Here is a 17,911-nt window from a genome sequence, read left to right on the forward strand (position 1 = left end):
ATAACATTGTTTGGCTTTTTATTTCATATTTGGGAGGCAGAATGAACAAACAGTTGAACACCACAGTTTACTGGTTCACGCTATGAGGTTTTCTATTAGACTGTGAACTGTCATTGTCTTGGTGAATAATTCAATATTTTTACAGACAGTTTAAGTAGAAATTTTCAAAACTATAAAATTCAAGGATATTTAATTCAAAAATAATAATTGGTTTTATTCTTGGTAGATGACTGTACTAGGAGATCAGACGGACAGCTGATATCTTCAATTTTTAAATCAGATGATCTTGAGATCCCACAGGATACAATTGAAGTGAATTCTATTACTCCAGATAAACCATCATCCCTTCACAGCAAAGATCTGTCATCTGATCCTTTGAAACACGTCCTGTCTTCTGATTCATTACCGACCACTCTGGAAAATCAAAGTCACAAAATAAGCATTAAAAAACGAGTTGCTCCTAAAGCAAAGAAGCCATTTTCACATTCTGAATATGGAAATAGTTTTCCTCTCAAAATGTCTCTTCTTAAACATCAAAAAATTCAATCAGCAGAGAATATATTTTCTTGTTCCAAGTGTGGGAAATGTTTTAACCAGAAATCAAATCTCGTTAGTCACCAGAGAACTCACACAGGGGAGAAGCCTTTTTCATGTTCAGAATGTGGAAAATGTTTTACAGAGAAATCGAGTCTTATCAAACATCAGAGAACTCACACAGGGGAGAAGCCTTTTTCCTGTTCAGAATGTGGGAAATGTTTTAACCAGAAATCAAATCTTGTTAGTCACCAAAGAACTCACACAGGGGAGAAGCCTTTTTCATGTTCAGAATGTGGAAAATGTTTTACTATAAAATCAAATTTTGTTAATCACCAAAGAACGCATACAGGGGAGAAGCCTTTTTCATGTTCAGAATGTGGAAAATGTTTTACACAGAAATCAAATTTTGTTAAGCACCAAAGAACTCACACAGGAGTGAAGCCATTTTCATGTTTAGAATGTGGGAAATGTTTTAACCGGAAATCAGATGTTGTTATACACCAAAAAACCCACACAGGGGAGAAGCCTTTTTCATGTTCAGATTGTGGGAAATGTTTTAACCGAAAATCAGATGTTGTTATACACCAGAGAACCCACACAGGGGAGAAGCCTTTTTCATGTTCAGAATGTGGGAAATGTTTTTACCGGAAATCAGATGTTGTTATACACCAGAGAACTCACACAGGGGAGAAGCCTTTTTCATGTTCAGAATGTGGGAAATGTTTTAACCAGAAATCAGATGTTGTTATACACAAGAGAACCCACACAGGGGAGAAGCCTTTTTCATGTTCAGAATGTGGGAAATGTTTTAACCAGAAATCAAATCTTGTTAGTCACCAAAGAACTCACACAGGGGAGAAGCCTTTTTCATGTACAGAATGTGGGAAATGTTTTAACCGGAAAGCAGATGTTGTTATGCACCAGAGAACCCACACAGGGGAGAAGCCTTTTTCATGTTCAGAATGTGGGAAATGTTTTAACCGGAAATCAGATGTTGTTATACACCAGAGAACCCACACAGGGGAGAAGCCTTTTTCATGTACAGAATGTGGGAAATGTTTTAACCGGAAATCAGATGTTGTTATACACCAGAGAACCCACACAAGGGAGAAGCCTTTTTCATGTTCAGAATGTGGAAAATGTTTTACCAAGAAATCAACTCTTGTTACACATCAGAGAACTCACACAGGGGAGAAGCCATTTTCATGAAAAATGTTTTGCAAATAAATCATCTCTTCTTACTCACCAGAGCAGTCACACAAGGAAGAAGCCTTTTTTATATTCTTAATGTGGGAAATATTTAATTTGGAAAGACACACTTAGGCTGTGTGCCCACTATGCGTTTTTGGTGCGTTTTTTGGTGCAGATTTGCAGCGCGGAAACGCTCCAGAAATGCATTGCATACCTTATCCCATGACTTCCTATGACATTCTGCAAGTTCTGTGGACATGGTCAGGATTTTTTCTGCACAGATTTTACTCGCAGAAAAAATCCGGACATGACCAATTCTTGTGCGTTTCCACATGCGTATTTGCCTATACAATGCATTGTAAAAACGCAAGGCAAATCCGCATGCAAAAACGCATCAAATACGCGTCAAAAACGCATATAAAAACCGCATGCGTTTTTCTGCCAAGGAGGTGCAGAAATGCTCAGGAAAATTTCTGGTTCATTTCTGCATCGTGGGCACTAAGCCTCATTAGCAAGAAAAAATCTTTCTAATAAGTGAGTGCGTCTTAGGGTATGTGCACACGATGCAGAAATGAAGCAGAAATTTCTGCATCATTTCTGCATCTCCCTGGCAGAAAAAACGCATGCAGATTGTGCATGCGTTTTTCCTGCAGAATACATGCGGATCCACATGCAGATTGACATGCGTTTCCGCATGCAGATTGACAAGCGCTTTCCAGGCGATTTTAGCATCACCTGGAAAGTGCTTGACAACTAGGTCACACTATATAAATCCATGCAAACAGCATGGATTTATATAGTGTGACCCGAGAGAGTGTATATACTTACCTCTGATGGCCCGCGCTGTCCTGCTTTACAAAGTTCCCGGCTGCCGGCAACTTTGAATTGAAAGACCTGCCGACGTCAGCGTCACGTGACCCGTCACATGACTCTGACGTCACCGCAGGTCCTACAACTCACTGCAAGTGCCGGGAACCAAGCGGGAGCGCTGCGCGGGCCGACAGAAGGTAAGAATACATTTATTTTTTATTTTATTCTTTTTTTTACAGCTTTTTTAATGGTACCTGGGTGTGGATGAGACTCTCCTCTCCTCCACACTCGGGTACCATCCGCATATTAGAACAGCACCCTATACAAGCCTTTTTGTGTGCAATTCAAATACTAAGCAGTCACCCCTCCATGAAATGGTAGGTTGTGATTGTCTCATCAGTATTCTGCACCTGTGTAGCCACCATCTTTATGTGGGTTTGCTGCACCCTGCACCTTAGCTATTTGGAATTCCAAATTTCCATCCACAATGACCAGAGATGGCGGTAGCGCTGATGGTACAGAGGACGCAACATATTTTTGGGGTAGAGACTGATGAAACATTATGGATCCTAAAGGTGGGCAGCAAAGCAAGGTGGAATGCTACGGGATTGATGACTGCCACAATCTTATAAGAACCAGTGAACCTGGGACCCAGTTTCCAAGATGGAATCTTCAACTTAATGTTCCTTGAGGACAACCACACCAAGTTGTCATCACACAGGTCCGGACCCACCACAAGTCTCCAATCAGCCACACTCTTATATTTGGACCCCATCTTCTTCAAGCAATCAAGAACCCTTTGCCACACAGACATAATTGAAGATGGAAAACATTCTTCAGGTATTCCTGAAGAATGATTTCCGTTAAATGAGCTGAACTGAGGATGAAACCCGTATGCCCCGAAGAACGGGGACTTACCAGTGGATTCATAACAACGATTATTCACTACGAATTCAGCAAGAGGCAAGTAAGTAACCCTATCCTCCTGATTCTCAGACATAAAACCCCTAAGATAAGTCTCAAGATTCTTGTAAACATGTTCAGTTTGCCCATTAGACTGCGGAAGACTGCTGAAGAGAACAACAGATGGATCCTCAAATGAGTGCAATATGCCAGTCAAAATTTGGAAATAAACTGCACCCTTCAATCAGAAAAAATATCAGTAGGGATCCCATGTAATTTTACGATCTCTCTGATGAAAATCTGCATCAAAGTCTTGGTGTTAGGTAATGCGGGTAGCGCAATGAAATGTGACATCTTACTGAATCTGTCCTCCACCACCAAAATTACAATATTACCTACTGACACGGGTAGATTAGTGATAAAATCGACCAATAAATGAATCCACGGTCTACTGGGAATCGCCAATGGATGGAGAGACCCAGATGAACAAGTATCATAGAGCTTAGAACACGCTCAGACACTGCAGGTGGCTACATACTCGTGAACATCCTGAAAACGCAGAGTAAGGAGATCTGTAGTGTCTTTATTACCGGGATGTCTGGCCAAGACCGAATCATGATGTTCACTGAGAACTCTAAGATGGAGGTTCACATGTACAAACTGTTTACCTAATGAACAGGCAGGTGCATCCACCTGAGCCTCAACAACCTCCTTCTCAAGATAGGAGCATATAGATGCAGTAACCACCCATTTTTGCAGTATAGGAACCGGTTCACAATTATCTCCACCCCCGGAAAAGGCATCCACCTTATTGTTCTTGTTCCCTGGCCTATATGTAACGAAAAAGTTAAACTTGGTGAAGAATAACGGCCATCTTGCCTGTCTAGGTGTTAGACACTCTAGATATACCAGATTCTTATGGTCCGTGATTACCATAATCGGATAAACTGCCCCTTCCATAAAATGACGCCACTCTCCAAAAGCCCACTTGATTACCAAGAGTTCCCTGTTACCAATGTCATAATTTCTCTCAGCAGGTGACAGTTTTTTTAGAAAAGTATGCACATGGATGCCATTTACCAGGAGACGCACCCTGCGACAAAACAGCCCCCACACACACTTCTGACACGTCAACTTCTGCAATTAATGGCTGAGTGACGTCAGGCTGCATGAGAATCAGCACAGATGCAAAACACTCCTTAAGGTATTGAATGCCTCCCTGGCCGGACTGTACCATTTAGAAAAGTCATATCCGCCAGAGGTTTGGCCACTACCGAAAAGTTTTTATGAATTTGCGGCAGTAGTTGGCTAAACCCAAATACCTTTGTAACGCCTTTAAATCCTCAGGACAATCCCAATCCTGTTCCGCCTGGACTTTTGCTGGATCCATGTGAAAATCGTTGGACGATAAAATATTGCCTAGAAAAGGGATCTCCTCGAGAGAACATACACTTCTCTGGTTTAACAAATCATTTATTGCCTCTGATTATCTGTAAGACCTGCCTGACATGTACCTGATGTGACTCAAGATCAGGCGCATAAATTAATGTAATCTAGATAGATCATAACAAATATACCTGCCAGGTGACTAAAGATGACATTTACAAAATGCTGAAAGACGGCAGGAGCATCACTCAACCCAAATGGCATGACAAGGTTCTCATAGTGTCCCTCAGGCATATTGAAAGCTGTTTTTCACTCATCCCCCCCTTTAATACAAATGAGATTATATGCCCCCCTGAGAACCAGTTTAGAAAACCATTTTGCTGCCACGATCTGATTAAATAGGTCCGGGATGAGAGGGATCAGATACTGTTCCCAGACCATGATCGGATTTAGTTTGCGGAAATCTAGATAGGGGCGTAACCCCCCTGTCTTTCTTTACAAAGAAAACTCCCGCAGCAACGGGGGATGACAATGGTGTGATATGACCCTTTGCCGAAGTTTCCGCGATATAGTCCTTCATGGCCCGCTTCTATGGACCAGAGATTTTACAAAGTCTGCTCTTAGGCAGCTTGGCCCCAGAAAAAAGATTAACGGCACAGTCATAAGGTCGATGGGGAGGGAGTTCTTGACACCCTTGCTCCGAGAACACATCCTCAAAGTCAGATAGGTGCCCAAACAGTGTCCTTGACAATACTTGATCCAATTTGCTACCTCCCGAGTCTGCCAATCTACCACAGCGTTGTGCAGCACGAGCGTCTCAGAACTACAGGAGAGGGCAGACCTTCTAGTACATAAAAGTCAATACATTCTGAGTGCATGGCCAACCTGTAGATGTAACCCTTGGATGACTTGAGTAAAACACCCCTGGCTCAAGGATGCAGAGTTGATGGTGATTATAGGTATGTATCTGGACAATGTATGTGGTTTGAGGCCCTGGACCTGGACGAAACTAGCGTTTTTCAAATTAAACCCGCCCCACTGTCCAGAAAGGCAGAAATGATCACCTTATTTTTGCCCAGATGGATTTCATACTCCCCTTTTACGCTGAACTCGAGTTTGATCCACAGAACGAGTCACCCCACCCAACTGCATAGGCTCCTCAGATGACTCAGACCAGGGTTCCCTTGGAGCTGGACCTCTCACATATTGGGGTGTTTCTTTATGTCTCTGGTGAAGACTGTGATCCACCCGGATAGCCAGAGACATGGCTGCTTCAAGAGAAACTGGAGTCTCCTATACGACAAGGGCATCAGTCACCCGTACTGATAGCCCTTGACAAAACTGGATACGTAGTGCGGGATCATTCCACTGAGTGTCAGTGTATCACCTCCGAAACTCAGAGTAACTAACCTCCGCTGGCTGGTCTCCCTGCTGAAGCTGACGTAGCATGGTCTCAGCCAGGGAGATGCGGTTGGGATCGTTGTATATATGACTCAGGACTAGAAGAAATTCCACCACCGTCCGGAGCAATTGGGAGTCTGGCGGGAGAGAAAATGCTCATGCTTGGGGGTCACCCTGAAAAAGCGAGATTACTATCCCCACCCATTGCTCCTCGGTTCCTAAGGAGATAGGACATAACCTGAAGTACAGCTTACAGGCCTCCCTGAAGAAAACAAACATGTCACGCCCCCCAAAGAACCTGTCAGGCAAAGCAAACCGGGGGTTGCCTGGGAGTCATGGTCCCCGGACCCAGGGCCGGCTCAAGGTTTTTCTGGGCCCCGGGCGAAAGAGTCTCAGTGGGCCCCTGTAACACATACCACGATTCATGATGCAGAGATACCGCAGAGAAATATAGGTACAGTACAATGCAAAGATTTCACTTCTTACATTACATGAGATATATCTATTGTAAATTCCACAATAGCACAGAAACCGGCGAATCGCTCCACACAGTATACTGGCCCCCATAAAATGCTCCATACAGAATACTGTCCCCCATATAACGCTCCATACGGAATACTGGCCCCCATATAACGCTCCATACAGAATACTGGCCCCCATATAATGTTCCATACAGAATACTGTCCCCCATATAATGCTCCGTACAGGCTGTTCCCCCCCACATAATGCCCTATGCAGGCTGTTCCCCCCTTATAATGCCCCATGCAGGATGTCACCCCCCATATAATGCCCCATGCAGGATGTCACTCCCTCCCCATATAATGCCCCATGCAGGATATCACTTCTCCCCCCATATAATGCCCCATGCAGGATGTCACCCCTCATATAATGCCCTATGCAGGATGTCCCCCCCCCCATATAATGCCCCATGCAGGATGTCCCTTCCCCCCCATATAATGCCCCATGCAGGATGTCACCCCTCATATAATGCCCCATGCAGGATGTCACTCACCCCCATATAATGCCCCATGCAGGGTGTCACTTCTCCTCCCCCATATAATGCTCCATGCAGGATATCACTTCCCCCCATATAATGCCCCATGCAGGATGTCACCCCTCATATAATGCCCTATGCAGGATGTCCCTCCCCCCCCATATAATGCCCCATGCAGGATGTCCCTTCCCCCCCTTATAATGCCCCATGCAGGATGTCACCCCTCATATAATGCCCCATGCAGGATGTCACTCACCCCCATATAATGCCCCATGCAGGGTGTCACTTCTCCCCCATATAATGCTCCATGCAGGATATCACTTCCCCCCATATAATGCCCCATGCAGGATGTCACCCCTCATATAATGCCCTATGCAGGATGTCCCTCCCCCCCATATAATGCCCCATGCAGGATGTCCCTTCCCCCCCATATAATGCCCCATGCAGGATGTCACCCCTCATATAATGCCCCATGCAGGATGTCACACCCCCATATAATGCCCCATGCAGGGTGTCACTTCTCCTCCCCCATATAATGCTCCATGCAGGATATCACTTCCCCCCATATAATGCCCCATGCAGGATGTCACTTCTCCCCCCCATATAATGCCCCATGCAGGATGTCACTTCTCCCCCCCACATATAATGCCTCATGCAGGATGTCACTTCTCCCACCCATATGATGCCCCATGCAGGATGTCATCTCTTCCCCCCCATATAATGCCCCATGCAGGATGTCACCCCCCCATATAATGCCCCATGCAGGCTGTCACCCACCCATATAATGCCCCATGCAGGATGTCACCCCCCATATAATGCCCCATGCATTATGTCACCCCCCATGTAATGCCCCATGCCTCCATACATTAAAAAAAAAAATTAAATACTCACCTCACTTCTCACCTGCTGCCACTGCTCAGATCCAGACTCCAGGGTTGCCGGCGTCTTCCCACTCTGCGCTGCCTGTGATGGCTCAGGGGAGGGCGCGGTGGAAAAATGTCACCGCACCCTCTGACCTGAGACGTCACATGGAGCGCACAGCAGGAAGACAGCGGATCTGCGGAGGCACGGGGAGCGGTAAGTATCCAGCTGCCGGGTCCCTGAGCAAGCAGGGGGAAGCGGGTGCTGACACCCTCTCCTCTGCCCATAGCCCGGCGGGGTGCCCGACCGCGAGTGGGCCCCCCGCCTGCTCAGGGCCCCGACACTTGCCCGGGTGCTGATGCCGGCCCAGCCCGGACATGATGTGTTAGGGAGCTGCAACACGACAGTGCGTAGATCTACAACCTCTAGGCTAAGTTGCTGCAGTTGCCCTGTCAGAGCTGTGATAGGATTCATGATGGATCAGAAAACAGTTTCGGCCAGAGCTAATGTCATGACTCTGTTGTCGGGTATCCCAGTACCAGGGCCTCCTTCCCTGTTCCTATCGCTAGGGGCGTCCTAGCTTGCCCATGTTCCCCGAATTACTTCTGAAGGTGAAAATGCAAGGAATTGATAATGCCAGTCAGCAGCGTTCAAACTGTGATTAACAAATGGAAAATTAGGGGCTCTGTAAAAACCAAACCATGCTCAGGTAGACCAAAAAAAATTTCGGCCACAACTGCCAGGAAAATTCAGGACTCTCTGTAAACTAGCGGTGTGGCTGTTTCAAGATGCACAATAAGGAGGCACTTGAAGAAAAATGGGCTGCATGATCGAGTCGCCAGAAGAAAGCCATTACTGCGCAAATGCCACAAAGTATCTCGCCTACAATACGCCAAACAGCACAGAGACAAGCCTCAAAACTTCTGGAACAAGGTAATTTGGAGTGATGAGATCAAAATGTAACTTTTTGGCCACAACCATAAACGTTACATTTGGAGAGAGGTCAACAAGGCCTACGATGAAAGGAACACCATTCCTACTGTAAAGTAAGGAGGTGGATCGCTGATGTTTTGGGAATATGTGAGCTACAAAGGCACAGGAAACTTGGTAAAAGTTGAAGGAAAGATGAATGCAGCACATTATCAGCAAATACTGGAGGCAAATTTGCACTCATCAGCCCGGAAGATGTGCTTGGGACGTACTTGGACGTTCCAACATGACAACAATCCAAAACACAAGTCCAAGTCAACCTGTCATTGGCTACAGCAGAACAAAGTGAAGGTTCTGGAGTGGCCATCTCAGTCTCCTGACCTCAATATCATTGAGCTACTCTGGGGAGATCTCAGGCACGCAGTTCATGCTAGACAGCCTAGGAATTTACAGGAACTGGAGGCTTTTTGCCAAGAAGAATGGGCAGCTTTACCATCTGAGAAAATAAAGAACCTCATCCACAACTACCACAAAAGACTTCAAGCTGTCATTGATGTTAGAGGGGGCCATACATGGTATTAAGAACTGGGGTATGTGAACTTTTGATCAGGGTCATTTGGATGTTTTTGGTCATTAAGATTTAAAAAGAGAAAACACAGTAGTTTGACAATAAATGGCTTCACCCAACCAATAACCATGAGTGGAGAAAAAGTTTTTTGTTATCATTCATATTCTCTGAAACAAGGCCAAGAAAGCAAAAATTCTGCCGGGGTATGTAAACTTTTGAGCACAGCTGTATAGAAGCATGGAGTGGCTAACAGTGAACAGCTGCGAGCATTAGGGCAGGAAATCTTCCAGGAGCTCTCAACTGCGCAGATTAACCCCTGCACTGCTAGAAAAAACCTGCACCTTATAACATTAAGGTGAAAGTCTTAAAGAGTGCAGGAGTTGGAGGAATCATGTTGCAGTCTTCTGGATCCTGTCTGTAGGACTAGAGAAAGAAAAACTACTATATACCAACTATCCTTGTGTTTTTTTCCTGTTCTTTTAAAGAATACACATACTGTTTTATGTTGTGAATATAGCAGTTTTTAAAGTTTTTCTTTCTCTAGTCCTACAGTGCCTCACCGAGAAATAAATTCATTACCTTCTCTCCCCCTTTTTTCTGCTTTCAAAGTATTCAGTTTCATTTGACTGGTACTTGGCATATCTACCTCACATCCACATCTATAATTTGATAGTCACTTGTCACTGTGACATAGCATCATATGATCTCAGGGGTCCGTTACGGAGCGCCTTTTTTTTAAAATTGTCCATATATTCCAGTACTTTTGAATTGTAATCCTTACTGTGGTTTTGTCCTGATGAAGAGGTTTGTAGACCTTGAAACACGTTGACGCAATAAACTGCAATCATACCACATCTGCGTCTATGATCACACTTTGGATACTTGGCAGCGTGGATTTTGAATCAACAGATTCCATATTCTATTGCATCAAACCCCATTGGTGATCCTGCAGCAGCCTTCACATGCTTTACACAGCGATTGTGACTGTCACAACCCCATCAGGTGAGCGGATTTCTTAACTCCCTACACCCTTTTCCGACAAGATAAGACCCTATCTTGTATTTCTTGTCTTTCCAGTTTATCCATTTTTATTTACCAAAAGGACCTAGAAAGAGATCTCCAAATGGCAGAAGAGACCGGGTACTTAGCTAAAATGGAATCGTGTATTTCATTAAGAAGATCTACACTTAAGAAGGTGGAACATAAAGTTTATTTATAGATAAACCTTCCGGCACACTGAATGCGCTGGCTGATATCTACCCCCAAAGCACTAAACACCACCCCCTCAATAAGAATCTAGACTGGACTTTCGTCCATCAACTCTGCGACTAGACTAAGTGACAAAGCTTCAGCCTTGACATTCTTGGATTTGGGGAGATAAGTAATGGCAAAAGCAAACCAGGCAAAATGGTCCCACCAAGCCTGTCTGGTGCTTAAGCACTTAGCAGCGTCACTATGCAACAGGTTCTTATGATCGGTAGAGACAGTCACCTCATGTCTTGCCCCCTCCAACCAATTTCTCCATTCCTCAAAGGCTCTTTTAACTGCCAGAAGCTCTCGGTCACCTATATCATGAATAGACTCTGCTTGAGTGAACTTCTGGGAAAGAAAAGCACAAGGATGTAGATACCCAATTTTTTTTCTGTGAAAGAACAGCTCACATACTAATAGCGGAAGCTTCTACCACGACAAAGAAAAGCAGATTGACCTTAGGTTGGCTCAGAACAGGAGCCCTAGAGAAAGCTGTTTGAGAGGATGAAAAGCATTTACCGCCTCAGCTGACCAAGAAGAAAAACCTATTCCTTTCTTAGTCTGTCAGTAAAAGGCTTGAGAAGGCAGAGCACTTACTGACTGCTCCACTGACTCAGCTAGCCGAGGCTGGAAAGCAGTGTCAAGTAAGGTGGACAGCAAGAGACGTGGGAGGAGAAATCAGCAATGGAAGAGGTAGGGGAGGCCGACCAGTGGGAGGCGAGAAGGAGATGAATTAGTAAAGCCATCAGTAATTTCTTTCTCTTCTCTGTCAAATTATTTTTATTGAGTTTTTTTAGAACGGGAGGATATACATTACACACAAAAGGATCTATATAATATACTAACAGCCTGAAGAAAATAGGGGAAAGGGAACAGGGGAAAGAATAAAGAATTATAAAGAGTAAAGTATACATAGTTACACGTCCTCTGCTGTCTGGTTGTCTCGTACGTCTTTTGCATAAGATGAGACATCGGTGTATTCACCGGGACTTTTTGATACAAATTTAAGGATTTCATCCTTTATTTTTTTTATCAGGATCTGAGGAAGTGTCTTCAGAAATATTGCTTTCTTCATCCACAGGCAAATGACAGTAAATGTTATTGGAGTAAAACTCACTATATGATTATCAGGTGATCGGGATTCCTTCATCATTAATGGCAGTGTAGGACTCCTTGTATACTGGTCCTCTGTATTGTACTCACAGATATTGTAATCATATGTGTTACACGCACTCCGCCTAAGTTCAGATAGGGGCGAGACCGGTTACATGAATTTGTTGGAATCCTGGGGGAATCATTATTCCAGGTTACCATAGGCTGCGGCTTCTCTCAGGCACAGGAAAGATTCAATTGCTGACCAGACACATTTGACAAGAGTCCTCATAAACGGTAGAACAGTAACATTTAATGAGGCACAGCCAGTGCAATGTAAATGTCTCATTGAGCAAGAGGCTCCAGTAATAACAGTACAGTCTCCTTTGCAGCACAGCAGTACACAGTCTATTATCCGGTAGCACAGTACAGCACAGTTTTAATGCATACACAACCACAGGCTTTTCCTTCACAAGGACTCAATTGTACACAGCATTCTTTATCCTGCATGGAGATGGAGGGGAGGTGGGTTTGATGAGGAAGATGATCTCTGTGACACAATTCCTTCCAGTCCTTATCTTCCTGCCCAATGATAGACTTCCTGAACTAACAGTGCAGGGTATCTGACCTGAGTTGAGCTTCACCCTGGACTTGAATCCTGTTCTCTTTCCTGCACTTCTGTGAGATACAGATCACACACACCACTTCTTTCTTTGGCTGCAGCCAGAATAGTAAACAAGTTCCCCACAATCCTCCTGGGGCTCTGCTAACCACTCCCTGTCTCTTGTGATTGTGTTAACCCCTCTAGATGCTTTTGAAGCAACAGCACTACTTCTGCATGCCACATATGATTATCAGGTGATATGGATTCCTTCATCATAAATGGCGGTGTAGGACTCCTCGTATACTGGTCCTCTGTATTGCACTCACAGATATTGTAATCCCGTGTCTGCAGTCATTATTACTGGATGAGGGGACATAGATGTAAAGTTGTTTCCTATTGTTATCTGTGTCCCTGAGAGAGGTGTTATCCTCTACCTGGGTTCACATTCTGCACTTTCCCAGCCCTGGTTTACATGTGGCTTATGAATATTCCTGTCACTCATTGACTGCAGGGAAGGTCTGAGACATACCTGTGCTGGAGCCAGAATTGCTGGTGACCTGTCCTGTATGTCTGTGGGAGGACAATGTCCTAAATCTGTGCGTTCCTCCATGTATTATCAGGATTAGAGCCAACACTCAGCTGTTTTCCAGCAGCCGCCATTGATAGAAAACACCTGCCTGAGTGAGGACAGCCGAGGCAAAGGGACTTCACACTTCACAGCGGCTGTTAGTCAGCTGGATGAGATCCGGCAGGCTGACGGGCGGAGGGATCCAACCTGCATTGGAGAGGGAAAAGCGCATGCTCGGCCTCTAGAGATGGCTAGAAGGATGGACATAAATACCAGTAATGCTATCACTAGGGGGCGCCATACTGATCATCAGAGGAACATATATTTTGAATGTGGCATCATCTGTAATAGGTTTAATTTACAAAAGCATTTCTTTACATGATACTTACAGGATTACCTATATGTTCTATGGTGGCACCACCCCTTTAAGGAGACAGCTTTAATTGCTCTTTGGAGAGTCCGTCCTCCTAATGTATACCAATACTCCTGTTTTTCGTCCACATTCTCTTCTTTGTGGAGAAATGATTTGTCTCTTGGAAATGAACTGATGCAGGGTCTTATATCTGACATCAGCTCCTGCCCAGAGCGCTATCCCATCATTCTCCTCTGTGTCTCCCTAAGCTTAATCCCCCAATGCAGTACAGACCCACAGGGAAATTAACCCCTTTTGGTTACAAGTTATAGACCTTAAGGGGAAAATTAAAGGGGAACTAAAGAAGTATCTTGTGATTAATAAAAATACAACTTCTATTTTCTATGTATGGGAAGCCATGAAGGCCGACCTTAGAGGAATATTTATAACAGAAATCTCAGCAGCTAAATCCCGAACTAAGCAGCAGGATCCATTGGTGTTTCAGGAATTGGGAGATGCAGAGAGTGCGATGATTACAGATCCAACGCCGGCTGCGCAAAACAGGCTGAAACCAGCTCAGGACCTGCTGAATCAGGGAACATTGCAGCTGCAGGAAGGAAGAAGCTGTTTCATAAGGTACAATATTGTGAAGAGGGGGATAAAGCAGGTCACGTATAATCTGTGATAGCTGCCGCCCAGAGGGACTACGCTTTTATATCCAGTCTGCAGACTAGGGAGGGTAATGTGGTACAGTCCACAGTGGACATACTGAAAGTGTTGGAGGAATACTATGCAAGCTGTATACTTCTCAGGTTCAACCCTCAGAAGAACAGACCCAGACCTTCCTAGATAAAGCTCAGCTCCTGGTCCTTTCCTTAAACTCTCGGAATTTATTAGATGAACCGCTTGATGTAGAAGAGCTAGAATGGGAACTGGCTCAATGGCCAACGATAAAGCATCGGGAATAGATGGTCTTCCAGTGGAAGTATATAAGAGATATAAGGAAATATTACTACCAGTGTTATTGGATGTATACAATTTATGTTTTGAAGGTGGATCATTGCCCACGTCCATGCAGGAAGCCATAATTACAGTGTTACCTAAACAAGGCAAGACCCCCAGCTTGCTGGCATCATATAGACTCATCTCTCTTTTAACAGTAGACGTCAAACTTCTTGCTAACAGACTCTCAAAAGTAATCTCAATAATACAGCCCAATCAGTCTGGGATTATGCCAAATAAGTCCACAGCGATCAATCTCAGAAGGCTTTATATTAATATACAAGCAAGGACTGATAATATTGGTCAGAGAGTGATCCTGTCTTTGGTCCCAGCTAAGGCCTTTGACAGTGTAGAATGGCCATATTTGTGACCTACATTGCGGCAGATGGGCTTTGGTGACAAATTTATATAATGGGTGCAATTGCTTTATTCGGACTCAAAGGCCAAAATAAGAGCGAATGGCTCTATGGCTAACCGATTTTTGTTGTACAGAGGTACAAGACAAGGGTTCCCCCTGTCTCTTATTGTTTTCAATAGCAACTGAACCTCTTGCGGCAGTAATTAGTAAAATGTCTGAGATAAATGGATTTAAATATGGGACCAAGGAAAAGAAGGTGGCATTGTTTGCCCATGATTTACGATTATTCCTTGGGGATGCTCGGGGGTCTCTGGAGAGCATGATGGCGACTATCTCTAGCTGACTTATTCCTTCCAAAGACCATACTAAGGACTAGGTAGCACTTATTAAGGGTGGAGAAATGGCCATTTGGGCAAACAGGAAAAAGAAAGGAAAATTCAAAATAATGGGGATGATCACCATAATTACAATAAAACGGCGAGGTTCCAGCAGACTGACTGATCCAACTGTTAGGCCACGGCCCCACTATCAGTATTTGGTCAGTATTTTTCCTCAGGAGTGGGAGCCAAAACCAGGTGAGGAACAACCAGAGAAAAGGTATAATAGAAACAAGTCACCAATTCTACATTTATCACCCACTCCTGGTTTTGGCTCCCACTCCTGAGAAACAATACTGCCCAAATAGTAATAGTGGGGCGGTGGCCTGAAAGGCAAACTCAGCAAGAAGTAAGAATGAAGTCGCAACAAAACACTGAGCTGCAACAAAACACCTTAAAATTTGATATTGATTAGTCCTTTCTGTCTGACCATTGGTTTCAGGGTGGCAGGCACAGGAAAATAAATGAATTCCCAGTTTATTACAAAAAGCTCTGCAGAATTTGGAGACAAATTACACTCCCCTATCAAACACAATGTTAATAGGGATCCCATGTAGCCGTACTTTATGAGAAATAAAAAACCTGGAGAATGTCTCTGCATTAGGTAATCCTCTGACAAAGGAACAAAATGAGCCCGTTTAATGAATCGGTCAACAGCCACCCAAAGACAGTCTTCCCACCAGACAGAGGCAAATCTGTGATGAAATCCATGGACAGATGACTTCACTGTCTTTCTGGAATTGCAATGGAGCCAATACTCCACCTGGACTGTTAAGACAGACTTTAGCGTGTGCGTAAACTACACAAGCAGATACAAAATCTGTAAATAATTATTCATAGATGGCCACCAAAAAAGCCTAGTAATAGCTTTCTGCATAGCTGTGAACCGCGGATGACCACTCATGATTAAATCATGAAGCTCCTGCAACAGACGCAATCTTAGGTACCCAACTACAAATAATTTGGACCTAGGCATGGCGAAAGGAGACGATTGGACTTTACAGATCTCAGCTTCAACCTCCAAGGATATCACAGAAACCACAATGCCCTCAGGGAGAATGGAGGTTTTGGAGGAGAAACAGAACTAAAACTGCTTGGACCCCGGCCTGAAAGTGATAGAGAAATTGAATCTAGAGAAAAATAAGGACCCTCTGGCCTGTCTAGAAGTTAGCCATTTACCTGATTCAATATACGCTAAATTCTTCTGGTCAGTGACCACAGTGATTTGATGAGCTTCTCCCTCCAGAAAATGTCTTCAAACCTTAAAGGACAATATAATAGTGAGTAACTCACAATTCCCAACAGCATAATTTCTTTCAGCAGATGAAAATTTTTTCGAGAAAAAAGCACATGACCCCAGATTGGTCAGAGTTTTGGAACCCTGAGATAAAACGGCCCTTACCCCGACCTCCGAAACATCCACCTCCACAATGAATGGTTCTTGGACATCGAGTTGGATTAGAAAAGGAGCAGACATAAAACACTTCTTCAATTTTTCAAAAGCCCCAATAGCATCCGGTGGCGAAACCTTGAGATCTGCACCCTTACGTGTGAGGCCAGTAATCTGAGAAAAAAAACCCTAAAGAATTTCCTATAATAGTTGGCGAATCCTACAAAATGTTGCAACACTTTCAGGTCACTAGGTTGGACCCAATCTATTATGGCTTTCACCTTCCCAGGATCCATCGTAAACCCATCAGCCGATAAAATGACCCGGGAATGAAACTTCCTGAACAGAAAAAAAAACATTTCTCAATTGTAACAAAGAAAGAATTCTCCCTCAACCTTTCTAATACAACACGGACATGTTCCTGGTGAGAATCCAAATCAGGAGAGAAAATTCTATATCATCAAGGAAAATCACAAGAAATCTCCCAATGTAATCAGAGAAATATCATTCAGAGTTGTGAAATCCTGTTGGTGCATTGGAGAATCCAAATGGCAGAACAAGATTATCAAATTAAACCTCCGCTCCGTACACCTCGTACACACACGGCTCCGCTCCGTACACCTCGTGCACGCGGCTCTGCTCCGTACACCTCGTACACGTGCGGCTCCGCTCCGTACACCTCGTACACACGCGGCTCTGCTCCGTACAACTCGTACACGGGCGGCTCTGCTCCGTACACCTCGTACACGCGCGGCTCTGCTCCGTACACCTCGTACACGCGCGGCTCTGCTCCGTACACCTGCGGCTCTGCTCCGTACACCTCGTACACGCGCGGCTCTGCTCCGTACACCTCGTACACGCGCGGCTCTGCTCCGTAAACCTTGTACACGCGCGGCTCTGCTCCGTACGCCTCGTACACGCGCGGCTCCGCTCCGTACGCCTCGTACACGCGCGGCTCCGCTCCGTACGCCTCGTACACGCGCGGTTCCGCTCCGTACGCCTCGTACACGCGCGGCTCCGCTCCGTACACCTCGTACACGCGCGGCTCCGCTCCGTACACCTCGTACACACGCGGCTCCGCTCCGTACACCTCGTACACACACGGCTCCGCTCCGTACACCTCGTACATGCCCGGCTCTGCTCCGTACACCTCGTACACACACAGCTCCGCTCCGTACACCTCGTACACGCGCGGCTCTGCTCCGTACACCTCGTACACACGCGGCTCCGCTCCGTACACCTCGTACACACGCGGCTCTGCTCCGTACACCTCGTACACACGTGGCTCTGCTCCGTACACCTCGTACACACGGCTCTGCTCCGTACACCTCGTACA

At 45.0% G+C, this 17,911-nt stretch overlaps 1 pseudogene; it reads left to right on the top strand.

The window, feature by feature from the left end:
- LOC141192440 (uncharacterized) overlaps positions 1–17,911 on the top strand; it is a 63,942-nt pseudogene that overhangs the window by 15,551 nt on the left and 30,480 nt on the right.

The sequence above is a fragment of the Phyllobates terribilis genome, unplaced genomic scaffold (assembly GCF_046119375.1).
Source record: "Phyllobates terribilis strain yellow unplaced genomic scaffold, ASM4611937v1 Scaffold_61__1_contigs__length_8056638, whole genome shotgun sequence".
NCBI classification, from domain to species: Eukaryota; Metazoa; Chordata; class Amphibia; order Anura; family Dendrobatidae; genus Phyllobates; species Phyllobates terribilis.